General features: G+C 48.5%; 1 protein-coding gene across 3 annotated transcripts in view; it reads left to right on the top strand.

Moving 5' to 3' along the window:
• The window catches only part of CTIF (cap binding complex dependent translation initiation factor), a 229,368-nt gene that overhangs the window by 182,957 nt on the left and 31,297 nt on the right, over positions 1-15,114 (top strand). The window lies entirely within an intron of this gene.

Genomic DNA, 15,114 nt, shown 5'->3' with positions numbered 1-15,114 from the left:
TCCTTCCAGCTGACAGCTGACAGCAGAGGTCAGGAAAGAATGGCATCTTAGTTTTCTCTGATTTGGGTTTCTGACAGTGGCTTGTAAAGAACTGCCAGTGTATCCTCAGCTCTTTCACAAGGGTGGTTCTGTTCCCCCGGAGGGCTTTCTCACCAGGAAAATCCCAATAGTCCCCAGCCCTTTACCCTCACGCCTCAAACTCAACACTGTGGTATTCCTTGGCCTTGCTCCTGGTCCTCACCTGCCCAGTAAGAATTCTGGGCAAGAATTTCAGAACATTAAAGTGAAATCGTCTGTCCTGTTGTGAGAGTTGAATGTGAGTCCTGGCCGCTGCCTCCTAGCCCCCTAGCATCCTCAGCCCAAGTTCTCTCACATGCTGGGAATGGCTTGAATTCAGAGCTCAGGGAACCCATTTCACCTCTTTGTAGGCTGTTTGGGGGTAGGAAGGTCTGTGCTCAGGAAAAGGAAGTGAGCTGGAAGTGGCAGAGAGAAAGCAGCCCATCCATGTGGTCATTATTATAAGGAAGTGGCCCTCTGACCTTCTGCTGATACCCCGTGCACCTGTGCATTGCACCCCACAGCCTTGATGGCTACTGCTGTGAGAGGTCAGGGCCCAGGCTGGCCTTTTCTGCATCCTTACAGCCTGGGCAATGTTTGCAGGTGCCTGGGGCTGCTGCTGTGAGGGACTTATGATCGGAACTGGCCTGGAGGCTACCACATCATTCCTACCACCACTTGAAAATCTCCCACAGCCAGAGCCCAAACGTCATGCCAGCCATCACCGCAGCGGCTCTCCCTCCTTAGGGTGGTGTTCCTGTCACCATCCTCCTCCTGTCGCCCACAGGCACTTCCAAGCCTGCCGCCCATCTCTTTTCTCCCCCCTGCGCTCCCAGCTCTGCCCCACTGTGTCTCAATCATCCCTGCTTTTCTTCCTGCCCACCTTCCCTGTCTCCTGTCTTCTGGCTTGCAGAAGGACTCAGGTCTGGGCAGTAGGGCTGTGCTTGGATGTTTGCCAAGAAGGCAAAGCCTCGGTGGTGGGCAGAGAGGATGGCATGGGCCAGGAGGCCACTACAGAGCTCCTTTTTCTTCTCTCTGCAAGCAAAGCCTCTCTTTGTCACCTGGGTCAAACTTCCTCCGCCTGCCACAGAGCCAGTGCCACCGCGGGGTGGGCAGGCTGGTAAGGAGGTGCCAGACATGACGATGCCTGCAGCTTCCTGTCCCTTTGCCGCACAGACCCGCAGGGGAACTGGTGTTATTTTTATCCAGGGACACGGGTGTGGGATGTATTTGTCAGTGTCATCTGGTAAACACAGTTGAATTATCCGTCATCCAAGTCACCCCCAAATAAGTAAGCCCTCAGCATGCTAAACAGTCTATGTGTTAAAAGTACAGGTGGGCTGATGAAGGACCACTCGCTCTTGGGGCAGACAGCATAGCCTTAGCACACGGCTGCAGGCTGTCTACCAGGGGCCCAGGCTTGATTTTTGCCCTCCTTTGGGTTTTAGAGTGCTCAACACACGTGAGCACTCATGAGCTCCCGCATCTGGCATCCTCAAGCTAGGGGTTTGGGGTATGGGGATGCAGTGCTGTCACTCACAGCTGTGCAGTGAGTGAGCCTTGGGGGCTGTGTGGATCCCATGCAGCAGTGGCTGGTTTGCACTTGGTGTCATTTCCAGACCCTTCTAGTTGCCTTTCCAGGGTCACCTCACATCCCTGCTCAAGCCACTCCAAGGCCCACCATAGGTGAGGGCAGGAAGAGGATGTGTACGAGTGTCAGCTGGCACTCTAACAAAAAACACCGCAGACTGGGCGATTTATAGGGAAGACGGTTTGTTTGGCCCGCAGCCTTGGAGGCCAAAGTCCCAGCTTTGAGCAACAGCCCTTGGTTACTGCCTGATGCTGGCAGAACATGGTGGGAGGGCATCAGCAGATCAAAGGCATGGAAGAGGGGAGCACGAAGGAGGGGCAAGCTAGCTCAGCAAGCGCCGCTTCTCACCCTCCCCGGAACAAGGCACAGGTCCCCCTTTTCACCCTAAAACATCTCCTGGAGGCTTCCCTCCTAGCAACCCCACAATGGCAATCAGATGTCAGAGCTTAGAAGACACCCACACCAAGGTGGCCCCATTGTACCCACCCAGGGCAAAGCCTGGATCAAGCCAGATTTTAAGGGACTAAGAAGCGAGATGTAGTCTCCAGCCATAAAGATGCATACCACCTAGGGGAAGTGTATGTCTGCCACTCAGTGCTCACAAACCTGACAGTACAAATATAATCAGACCCAGTCTGTGGATGGACAGACTGAGGCCCAAATTCACAGAGCCCCAAAATGAGGGATCTTCTGTTCTTTCCCTCAGGGCATATCCCTGTGCCATCTTTTTTCCTCCCATCATCATGTGAACACTTAGCTCTAGTTAGAGACGCTTCATGGGCTGGGGCTGGGACTGTGGGGTGTGCCCAGGAATGAGGAGAGTTTTCTGCCCAAACTCCACCAGTGTTTCAGTCAGCACACCCCTTGCCAGAAATAACCTTTTCCAAACCGCATTGACCTCATTTGCTCCCCAAATGTCTACAGCAAGCCCAGAGCTAGACCAGGTCAAAGTCAGGAAGTTGAGACTCAATCTAGGTCTCCCACATAGATGATGGGGACCTGCCACCTCCTGGTGTGCACACCGGGCAGGAAGGTGGGTTGGTAGCAAAGCTGGCACTCCAAGCTTGGCAGGCATCCCAAGCAGTGTCTGAATCATCATGCCAAACACCTGTCCTTCTCCCCCATTAGAAATTATCGTGACAGCCTCTGGGCAAATCTGCTGAACTAGGGTCCCTAACCTGCTGTTTTAAACTCAGCTCTACTCTCTGCTGGTATGTGAGAGGCAGAGGGGAGTTGGATACCCAAGAAGCTTATCATCTAAGTAAGGAACTTAAACATGTAGGGAAGCCAGCACTGGCCAGAAGGTCAGTGCCCAGCAGCGGTCTGGCTGACCCAAGCTTCCTTCCACCCTCAGTCACCTGGCTCCAGCCACTTTCTCCCTTGACTGGACCTAACTCCCGGCCCAGCAAGTGGCAGGTGGCCCAGGCTGTCCCACCCCACCCAGCATGGCTGCCACACACACTTACCCATGCCCTGAGGCCCTTGCTTGGGGAGGCAGGATAGGCATTGTTGAGTATCTCCCCTTGGCTGCACAATTTCCACTCATATTGTGCTTGGCTGCATGACTATTTCCTAGATGGAGAAATGCGACTGGGAGGTCTTGGGGCTTGCTCAGGTCCAGGGGCTGCAGGGGTAGGGTGGGAGTTGGTGTGGGGAACCCTGTCCGAGCCTGTCTGACTTTCAAGCCCACGTGTGTTTCTGGCCACACCGGTAGCTTTCAGATATTTTTTGGCAGCAGAGTTATTTTATCTAAACTCAATCTTGGACATATCCTTAGCCATGTAAAGCAGATCCCACTGGAGGCTTCTGCCCAGGATCTTGGAGTGCCACTCTGCATCCCCCAGGGTGGCCTAAGGCTCCCCGAGCACAGCACGAGGAGGCCAGGTGGTCTGCAGAGAGCAGAGTGCACAGCTCACAGAGAGACCCTGAGCGCTCCCCTGGCCTGCAGCCCTACAGCCCTGCACAGATTAGACACCTCCCTGTGGTGTAGGGGAAGCCTGTTCTGCAAACCACATCTGCCTGGGCATTGCAGAAGTGCCCATTGCTTCTGCATTAATGCCCTCCACAGCCAGGAACCCCATCCCCTGAGGGCAGGTGTGGGCCTCCCTCACACCTGCCAGGTTTGATGTCCTTCTCCTTCATCCTGGCTCCCCCCTGGCTGCCCTTCCATGTGCCCCTCCTGTGACATTGCTTGACTGTTGCCCAGGAAACTTGGGGATCTGGCTTGACAAAGGCAGGGTGCATTCCCATTACCCCTGCCTCGAGAGCCCATGTACCGGAAACACCAAGGAGACTTTGCAAACCTCATCTGAGGTCAAGTTCAAAAGTCAAGAGTGGATTGGGGCTTCAGGCTGAGTCATTCTGGAATCCCCATTTTAGGCCAAATCTTTTTTGAGAGCATTTCAGGGGTTTTTCTCAAATCCTATAAATAGTTGAATAACGCCTGTGTGCCGTCTATTTTTACCTGCAACCTTCTAGACAATTTCAGAGCTAATCTGGCTGTTCATTGGAAGCAAGCTTCCAAAAGTTCGTCAGTTTCTGGTTGTTTCCAAAACACAGTCCACAAGCCTGGCTGAAATCAGAGGGATCCCAGACAAAGTCTGAGCTAGGGGACCAGGCCCCAACACTCCAAAGAGTTAGTGCAGGCAGAAATTCAGGCTGCAGATTCCAGCATTCTTCCAAGAAGCTTAGAGAGCCTTAGATTCTGGCCCTCGATCCCTGGAAACCCCAGGCAGGACACTGACCCACTGAGTGCTTTAGCGTCTGGCGCTGCAGAACCCTTTTCTGTTTAAGGACAGTTTCTACATCCGGCTTATTACCCCAGCGCTTCACCAACCCAGGTGCAAGACCCAAGGCTCTTTCCTGGGTCTGCTTTTGGCCCAGTAGTTAAGATGTCATTTGGGGGCCTGGTGTGGTAGCTTAGTGGCTAAAGTCCTCGCCTTGCACGTACTGGGATCCCATATGGGTACAGGTTCGTGTCCCAGCAGCCCTGCTTCCCACATCCAGCTCCCTACCTGTGGTCTGGGAAAGCAGTTAAGGATGGCCCAAAGCCTTGGGACCCTGCACCTGCGTGGCAGACCTAGAAGAGGCTCCTGACTCCTGGCTTCAGATCAGCATGGCTCAGGCCACTGGGACCGCTTGGGAAGTGAATCAGCAGATGGAAGATCTTTTTCTCTGTTTCTCCTCCTCTCTGTATATCTGTATATTTTCCAATGAAAATAAAATAAATTAAAAAAAGATGTCATTTGGAACATCCATCTGCCACATCAAAGGACCCAAGTTCAAATCCTGGTTCCATTCCCAACTCTACCTTTGTGCTAGTGCACACCCTCAAAGGCAGCAGGTAATGACTCGAGTCCTCGGATCCCTGCCTCCCATCTGGAAGAGCTGCGTGGAGCTCTGTGTTCCTGACTGTGGCCTGACCCAGCCCTGGCTGTTGTGGGCATTTCTGGCAGATGGTACATCTCCTGATGGATCTCTCTCGCTCTCTCACTCTCTCACTGCTCTGCCTTTCAGTTTTCTGCCAGGTGCAGAAGCAGAGGCCTTAGTCCCAATCCTCCTGGCCTCTGGAGGTGTTAGCTGTCTTGTCCTGCAATGAGGTGCCATGGGGAGAGGGCTAAGACTGGGGGCACAGTGTGGAAAGGCACAGCACTATAGCATGTACATACCTAGAGCAGAACACAGGAGATCAGGGATCCGGCCTAGGCACTGCCCTACTAAGCTCTGAGAGCTGAGGCTGTCCTCAGAGCAGCACCACCCCTTCCCCCTGCAACCCCTGGTGGTGCCCTTGGCTAGAGGGTGCTGTGTCTTGGCGCATAACACCTGGCTTGGAGGAATTCCTGCCTGCCCATTGGTATTCCTCATCTATCAGACAATCCATCCTGCTGAGGCTGAAGGGAAGCTTCCAGCTGCTTTGGAGGGCTTCTCAAGGCCACAGCCGCAGCAGCTGCTGGGTCCCTTTGCCTGCGAGTGAGTGTGGCTTCACGCCTGCCTAGGTGTGAGACGGCATCCCACAGAATCAGCCTCGCTTCTTTCAGCTTCTCCCTCCTCCCCTCCTCCCCAGCAGCACAGCAGAGCCTGCCTGACCTCATTTTGCCAACAGAAATATCATTCTGGATGCTCACAGCCTGGGAAGCTTGGCACATGTCTCCGGAATGATCCAGATTCTACTGGAAGTGGCTGATGGCAGTTCCTAGCCACAGTGACAGTCCTTTGGGGGTGTCATGAGCCCTCACTGGCACAAAATAATGCCCCCTGCAGTACTTTTTTTTTTAAACAAATCAGTAATAATTAATGGGCATGATTTCTGTGTCCATGTATGGAAGCAGGGCCTAGCTCATCTCTAGAATGCTGCTGTCCTCTGTTCAAAGGTAACAGTCACCTCCAACGTTCAGGCAGTTTGACATGATGCTCAGGGGAGTTTGACACCTGTGTAACAGCTACCTGATGGTGCTAGGTAGGGACTGTGCCCACAGAGAGCAACTGTCTCAGATCCATCTGCCGCAGTCACCAGATTCATGTCTGGCTCATCAGGGAACTTCATCTCTTTTCATCCACCATGATTGGTCTGAGGTACAGCCACATGACAAGCCGAGCCAATCAGAATTCTTCCCTGAGATTTGAGGGTTGGACATGGCAGGGGGGTGGCTGTTGTTGTATTGTCCTTTTGCTCACTAATGACTAGAGGCTTCTGACAACCGTCTTTGCTAAGGTAAAGTGTAGCCAGAGAGAAGCCCAGCAATGTGTCAGGCCACAACCACATTGGTGCTCACAGCATCCCCTGAGACACCTGTTTCCTCCAAACAAGTGGGGCATGACCTGCAGGATCAAGGGACACTGGAACTCCCCAGGGTGAAACCCCCAGGGCCCTGCAGGAACTGAGCCAAGCCTCACAACTGTGGCCAGATGTGGCTACAGGGGCTGGGACTGGCCAGATGGCCTGCCAGAAGGAGAGGGCAGGCTTTGGCTGGTGGGCAGAGTGACTTGGAAGGGAGCCTCCCTGTCACTTGAGAAGCACCTACTGTGTGCCAGATGCATTGCCTGTGTGACTCACTGATGCCCAAGACCTGCCACCCTTGAGTGGTTGTGGGGAAGGCATGGCCTCTCCACCTTTTCCTCCTCTCTAAGCCAGTGCCGTGCTGGCAGCTCCGCCTGCCCTGCTCTCCACCTCCACTCCCTGGACAGCCCTGATCAAGGTTCCCAGGTCCCTTTCCAGGCCTCCAGCTCAGGCTTTGTGAATGCTGTATTCCATCTTGCCGGAGGAGCCTGATGGTGCATGGATCAGTCACTGTTGGTTCTAAGTCACAGAAACCAACTCGTAGTGGCATAAGGTCTCTGAATGCTTTCTCATAAGGATTTGATGTATTTTATGGAGGCCGAAAGTTCCAAGACAACATAGGAAATTGGATGTTTAGGGGTCTGGGCCTGTCCTAATGCACCTCCTGACTCCAGTTCTAAACCCCAGACCTATACATTAGGCAAAGGATTGCCCTGCCCCCCATCATGTCACCTGTCTATGAGTGCCCAGCAAGGAGTGTGTGACAGTGACTGGGATGGGAGGTGAGTCTTCCAAGAACTACCATGACCAGTTCCTAGCACCAGACTGCAGCCAGCAGATCCTGGATTGGGGCCATAGGGGTGGAGGGGTGAGAGGATGTCACCAGGGCCTGGGCTGTGGGGAAGACAGGTGGGCCGGGGACTGACCTCTGCGCACAGCTGAGAGGTAAGGCAGCCTGACACAGGTGCTTGTTATCCGTTCTTGGCGCTCAGATTTACAAGGTAAATGCAGTGAGAGTAACTTTCTCGAAGATAAAGAGATGTGTCCAACCCTTTTCTGAAGCCACTCTCTCCCCCCACCCCGTCTTGCCCCCAACCCAGTGGCCTTAGGGCAGAATCGGGCAGGTGGGGGGATCAGAAGGCAGGACTCATTGGCTGGCGGGCTGCTCTCAGCTTTCCTTTGCAGGATCCCCACCCCCACACCAAACACGCCCCAACGCCTCCAGGAAGAAGGGAGGAGACCAGAACCAGCACTGAGCCAGAACCTAGGCATTGGGCATGTGATTTGGGTGGTGAATTGTTTTTAAAGAGGGAAAAGGAGATGATGTGGTGAAGCCATGGAGCCTGGTCCTGGGAGGAGAGCAGGCCCCTCTCCTCCAGAGTCAACAGACCCTCCCCACTTCCAGTTACTGTACCTTCCTCGCCTCTGCCCTCTTCCCTCCCTATCCTCCCACCCCTTCCACCGAAGCTGCCTGCCGCCAGTTGGGGCAGGGTGCCATTCCTGTTCGGCCTGGACACAGCTGTTTTTGGCTTGGCCACGGGACTCTTCCATGCCAGAGTTCATGTGGTTATCCAGAGCAGGAAGAATTTCCCAGAATGCCTTGGGAAACCTGAGACACTGAATGGCTTTCAGGGTTTATTGATGTGGCGGGTGCAGGAAATAGCAGTACGTCAATAAATAGTTTTAGGCAGGAAACGAGGCTTAAATGGTAGCCTTAAAGTTTGGGGAAAGGCACTCGGGGTTGCTGGGAGGGAGGCTGCCAAGTGCCAGGCAGCAGACTTGGCCACCAGTCTGGGGCCCTGTGGCTGGTTTCAAGTGAAGGAGGCTGGGGTTGGCAGAAGAGAGTTCCTTGTTCTAGAAGAAAGACTGACAGCGAATGCCCAAGATAGTGGGTCCTGAGCTGGGCAAGTGCTCACCCATTTTTCCCTATCCCTCTCATAATAGTTGCTGCCAGCTAACTGATCACCCGCAGACTTCCACTGTCCTCATCAAAAATTTACCAAATGAACATGCATATTTCTTTTTCATGTTTTTAAAGATTTGTTTTACTTATTTGAAAGGTACAGTGACAGAAAGAGATTTTCCATCTGCTGTTTCACTCCCCAAATGGCCACAACAGCCAGGGCTGGGCTAGTCCAGAGCCAAAAACCTGGAGCTTCTTCTTGGTCTCCCACAAAGGTGCAAGGGCTCAAGGACTTGGCCCATCTTTGTCTGCTTTCCCAGGTGCATAAGCAGGGAGCTGGATCAGAAGTGGAACAGCCGGGTCTTAAATTGGAGCCCACAGGAGATGTCTGAACCCACTACATTACAACACCAGCCCTGCCAGTGTCTTGGTCAGTGAGTGTTTGTGACTGATTATAGAAGGAATTGGTCACTAAAAGTTAGGATGTTTTCAGAAAAGAAATGCAAAGTAAAGAATAAAAAAACTATCCATCTCCTATTGAAGAATAGTGAGTATGAGACACTTGTAATATTTCTCATCTTTGTTCTTTTTTAAGAAATTTATGTTTTAATGAATAAGATTATGTAGTACCCACAGTTTTGCTTTTTCTTCTCTTGTTTAGCACTATAAAAGCAATTCCCCCTTGCCATTCTAAACTTTCTATGATCATAACCACCACTAGATCAACATTTACTTACTCATTTCCCTACTATTGAATGCTATCCTATTGAATGCTCAGATTGTGGCATTTTCATGAGTATCAGGCTTATTTTTCCTGCTCTTTTTAATTGCTTCCTTATGATAACTTCCCAGAACTGCATTTAATTACCAAATCTAATAATAAGATCATTTTTCAGGCCGATTTTTTTTTTTTTCAGAATAGTAGCACTGTGCCCGTGGGTGGCAGTACCTGTGTCACTGCGTTCTCTAATATCAACAAGTGCTGTCTTTTTAAGTTTTGCTAATGTACATGGGGAGAAAATACCCATTTCTACTTGAAAGAGTTACACAGAGAGGAGAAGAGACATAGCGAGAGAGATTTTTCATCATGTAGATTTTTTCCCAAGTGGCTGCAAAACTACCGGAGCTGTGCCAAACCAAAGCCCAGAGCCGGGAGTTTCTTCTGGGTCTGCTATGTGGGTGCAGAGGCCCAAGGCCTTGGGTCATCCTCCGCTGCCCTCACAGGCCACTAGTAGGGAGCTAGATTGGAAGTAGAGCAGTTGGGACTAGAACTGGCACCCCATGGGATGCTGGCATTGCAAGTGGGGAATTAGCTTGATATGCTACCATACCAGACCCAAAAATGTACTCATTTAACTGCTATTGTGTTATTTTTTTTTTCAATACTCTTATTAGCAGCTTATGGTTGCTCTTTGTCCCTTTGTGAATGAGCAGTTTAGTATCTTTATTACAAATGTGAGTGTGCTGTTTGTATACCAGGATCGTGACCCTCTGTACAAACACTCTTCCCAGCATCTCAGGTGCCTTTATGTTCTCTGTTGCTTTAGGGTAGAAAGCCCCTCTCCATCCAGAAGTTTCGTAAATATTCAGCTTTCTTCACCTTCTTATGGCTTGTCCTCTTCACTCTCAACATCTGCCTCTGGATTCCATCTGGAATTCATTCTAGGGTCCGGTGTGGCGTGAGACTAAATTATTTTCCTCCCATTCCCCAGACAGCTGTCCCTGTCCCGTTGCTTGTGTGAAGAATGCTTCCTTCGCCTCTGATTTGTGATCCTCCCGGGATCCTGCGATAAGCCATGGATGCCAAATTTATATCTAGGCTGTCTGATCCGACTGTCCACTCTTTTGTCAGCCTCATAGCCTTTTAATTATTAAAGTGTTAGTCTGGGTTAAGAGTAATCTATCTCTGCTGTTTTGCTTTGTTAGCTACTTCTTCCCTCCTATTACTGTTTGGATTTTTTTCCCTCACGTCTCCATTCTTCTTCCCTTCAGAGTTCACATCAGTCTGTGGAGTACAAATGAGAGTCACAGCGGTTTGGAGTTCTCTCTGACATTTCTGTCTTCACTATCCCGTCTTCCCTTTCCAGGACGCTGGCTTGAGACACTTGCTCTAGATGAGCTCTTCAATCTTGAATTTTGCAATTTTTTTTTTAGAAATCTTTGCAAATTTCTTCATAATGTCACAAGTGCTGTAATGTTTTAATAAAGAATATTTTGTGCATTAAAATATTTCACTGGTTAACCCTGTTATAAAATAAAGATGTTGCAGCTTATATATTAATCTTGTACCTTATGACGCTGAGTAAATAGTTCCTGATCTCCCCTGTTCATTTTCACCAGGTTCCCCCGAATCATTTATCTCCTCCCTATGAGGGTCATGGGTAGTGTTTTGTCATTATTTCCAATCAGGCCCTTCAAATATTTCTTGATACTGCTTCATTGTTGCATTCATGGGATAAAAATCCACCTGGTTCTAAATGTGGAGATGGGCAGGCTTGCCCTCAGTTGAACATTCTAGAATGTATCATTTGAACATTGCACAATATATCAATTGGAACACAAGGTGGCTAACCAATAAATAATGATATTTTTATGGGTCGATTCTTTAAATAAAGAGGCTTGGTTATAGGTGAGTCTGTTTGTTAGTATTTAGTTTAGGACTGCCACATCTATTCACATTGGAGAGATTAAGTGGCCAACTGTGTTCTGGCTCATTTTCCAAATAAAAGCAGCTTTCGGATTTTTTTGAAAGCTTTTTTCTAGTTAAAAAAAAGAGTTATTGATTTTTATTGAAAAAGCAGATTTACAGAGAGAAGGAGAGACAAGGATCTTCCATTTGCTGGTTCACTCCCCAAATGGCCACAATGGCTAGAGCTGATCCAATCCAAAGCCAGGAATCAAGAGCTTCTTCCAGGTCTCCCACACAAGTGCATGGTCCCAAGGCTTTGGGACATCCTCTGCTGCTTTCCCAGGCCACAGGTAGGGAGCTGGATGTGGGACATGGATCAGCCGAGACATGAACCAGCACCCATATGGAATCCTAGTACTTGCAAGGCAAGGATACCTTCAAAAGTTCTAAGAAGTTAATAGTTGTTTACATTATGTTGGGGCCATTGCTGTGATGTAGCAAGTGAAGATGCCATTCACAGTACTAGCATCCCATGTGGACGCTCTTTCAAGTTCTAGCTGCTCCACTTCCAGTCCAGCTCCCAGCTTATGGCCTTGGAAAGCAGCAAAGGATGATCCAAGTGCTTAGATCCCTGCACCCACATGGAAGACCCAGAGGAAGACCCATGACTTCAAACTGGCCCGCTCTGGCCTTTGCAGTCACCTGGGTAGTGAAACAGCAGATGGAATACCTCTCTCTGTTTCTCTTTCTCATTATAACTCTGCCTTTCAAATAAATAAAATAAATGATGTTAATTATTGGTCCCAGTCTGTAACCTGTATAGTTTCTGTGTTTTGAAAATTATGTTGGAGTCACAGCTTAATATGAGGCTTTTTAAAATTTAGTTTTAGTAATTGTAGAATTTAAATCATCTAAATAATTCAAGTTTTTGTCCATTTAGACGAGATCGGGCGCGTTCTGGGTGGTATGGCCATAGACAAGTTTTTATCCATTTAGTAAGCCATAGAATGTTAGTAATTTCATTTCCCAGAACAGTTAATTCTGTTTCTTTCCTTTCCTTTTTTTTTTTTTTTTTTTTTTTTTCCTAATTTAAACAACGTAGAATTACAGACAGAGGGACACAGAGAGATTGAGAGAGAGAGATCTTCCATCCTCTGGTTCACTGCCTCAGATGGTTGCTGCCACTAGGCCTGGTCCAGGACAAAGGCAAGAGCTTCATCTGGTCTCATGGAGGGCCCAAGGATCTGAGCCATCTTCCGCCACTTTCGCAGGTGCAGTAGCAGGGAGCTGGATCAAAAGCAGAGCATCTGAAACAAACAGGCTTGAATATGGTATGCTGGCAGCTTATTCTCCTGTACCACAATGCTAGCCCACCCTTTCTAGTCTTTTATTAATATTCTGAGTTTATGTGATTTTTATCTTCATGATTAATCTTAGTCTATTTAATCAGCATCTTTTTTAGAAAACTTTGGTTTCTGCTGCTGCTTTAATTATATCTTGGCTAGTCCGTAGTTGTTTTTGCCCATGCATTTCTTTCTTTCTGTCTTCAGTTCTGCTGTGGTTACTTGTATTTACTTTGAACATTTGAAAGACAATGCTCTAACTTCATTTCTCTAATTACTAATCAAAAAGAAGCAATGACCTGTGACTTTGTATGTCTTACTGTTAGGGAATTCTGGGTGTTTCACTGTCTTCTCTCCCTACTAGACTTTACCATCTCAGGCACTTTCATCTTGGTTGATAAAATCATTACTGCCAGGAAAGTATCATTTTAATTACATTTAGCAATCAAATATCTTCTCTTTCAGGGATTAGGCCTGGCTTTTAATTCAATCTTATCACCAAGATGATTTTTTTTTTTTTTATTTTGACTTCATGAGGCTGCCTAATTTCGGTTTCATTTTCTCCTTCTGGTTCTTCTTTAGATCATGATTTGCTCAATTAACTCCTAATTTTTGATGGCTGGGACTTAATCCCCCCCAAAAAAACCTTTACATTTTAAAATCATTTTTAATTGTGGTAAGGGAAAAAAATTAATGTCAAATTTCCCATTTCATCCATGACTAAGGAAACAGTTGGGTAGCGCTAACTGCGCAGTCTCCACTGCCTTTCCGTCTTGCAAAACCAAAGCTGTCCGTCCACTGGACAACCCCGCGTGTCCCCTACTGCCCAGCCACTGGGAGTGCTGTCTCACTCTCCCTTCTCTGGCAGACTTCCTCCTGGAAGGCTGGATAATCTACCCTCAGATGCACACAATCTGTTTTGTCTTTCCGCTCATCTCCCACTTCTCAGCTCTTGTCATGGAGGCTACATGAACTTGAGTGTGCAGCTTTCTCCTTGAGATCCCTGCTAGCAATCTTTTGAATATCCGCCCAGTGGTAGAATTGCTGAATCAGATGATGGTTCCAGTTTTTGAGTCTTTGAAGATTTTCTATACTGTTTTCATGTAGCAGCTGCAGCACTAATTTTTTGAAGCTAAGCAGGTAGGGGAGACCTCTTTTAAACACCAGTGCAGGTTAAATCTTTCCCTTTCAATCCCAGGCAGGCAGGTTCTCTTCCCTCTCATACCTGTGGGTGGCTGCTGTACATCTCCCAGTGCTACCATTAACCAAGAAAGCATAAAGCCACACAGACTTTCCTTCTTTTGTAAGGATCCTGGATTTATTTTCCCACTTCATTCAAGCTATTTTTAGAATTTTTTCCTTTTCCTCAAAATTATCAAAAGGGAACTGTCCTGCTAAGTATAACCCTTTTACCTGAAGAGTTCTTAAAAAAAAAAAAAAAAAAAAAAGGATTGTGTTGTTGCTGCTGTTGTTGACATAGAAACTCATTTATCACTTCTTTCTATTGGAAAATCAAAGTATTTGTGTTTAGTCATTTCAAAATATACAATAAATATAGATTACTGTTGTCACCATACCATGTTATAGAATATCAGAATTTCCTCCTCGCTCTAGCTCTGTGAAGACCCAGGACTGGTGTCCTTCTGAAAACCCCCTTAGCTCTGTGGCTCACAGATTACACATTATCTCCCTCCTTTCTGGTTTTCATCAGGTGTGTTCCATGAGTATCTTCCATGTCCCTCCTTCTGCAGTTTCTCTTCTGCCCGCATTGCTACCTCTGCTGTGTGTTCCTTTCACTGTTGGATATCCAGTTTTGCCTGATTCCTTCCAATCCCCCGGCCCCATCCAACACTTCCTATCCACCTGAGGCCATCTTAGCTCATCCTGACCCATTCCCTGGAGTGCCATCATAGAATCCGCATGGCCATCCTTCTTAGGACCTGTAGGCCTCATGCTTGGTGCTTGGGGCCATTTTTACATCCTTAGGGTCTGTTGTTAACCTTTCCAGTGTGCACTTCTAGAAGTCTCCAAATTACCCTCGCCCTGAGCTGATGGGCAAGGCCTGCCTGTTGCCAAAGTAATGCTTTTCTCCTCCCTTACTCTTGAACCAGGAAGGCCCCACTTGGTCTTCATGGGTATGGCTCACCCATGGCATTGCCAGCATCTGCCAAGGTCATGATAAGAGTCTCCCTTTCGGACTTAAAGCCAGTGGGTAGTTTCTTTGTACACTCATCTCAAATGCAGTCTCCAATCTTCAGCAGGCATATCATCTCCTAGCAAACTTGCTAAGCCAAACAGTCCTTTCTTATATCATGAAGGGAAATAAGTTGAGCTGTAATTCTTTGATCAAATCCCAGTATTTTTTTTTTTAGATTTATTTATTTGTATTGGAAAGTCAGATTTACAGAGAGAAGGGGAGACTGAGAGAAAGATCTTTTATCTGCTGTTTTACTTCCCAAGTGGTCGCAATGGCTGGAGATGAGCCAATCCGAAGCCAGGAGCCAGGAGCTTCTTCCAGGTCTCCCATGTGGGTGCAGGATCCCAAGGCTTTGGGCCATCCTCAACTGCTTTCCCAGGACACAAGCATGGAGTTGGATGAGAAATAGAGCAGCCGGGATATGAACCAGCACCCATAAGGGATTTCAGTGCTTGCAAGGTCAAGATTTAACCCCAGAGTCATCGTGCCAGGCCCATGCCAGCCATTTTTTAAAACTCTAGTTCCCAGCACACAGTGCCCCTCAGGATTTGCCTGGAAGTACTGCCCCCTCAAAGGACTCTGTCCCTCCCCATTTCCTCCTGTCCCCAGCCCAGCCC

This window comes from Ochotona princeps, chromosome 18 (genome assembly GCF_030435755.1).
Source record: "Ochotona princeps isolate mOchPri1 chromosome 18, mOchPri1.hap1, whole genome shotgun sequence".
Taxonomy (NCBI): Eukaryota; Metazoa; Chordata; class Mammalia; order Lagomorpha; family Ochotonidae; genus Ochotona; species Ochotona princeps.
This window is presented reverse-complemented; position numbering and strand designations above follow the sequence as displayed.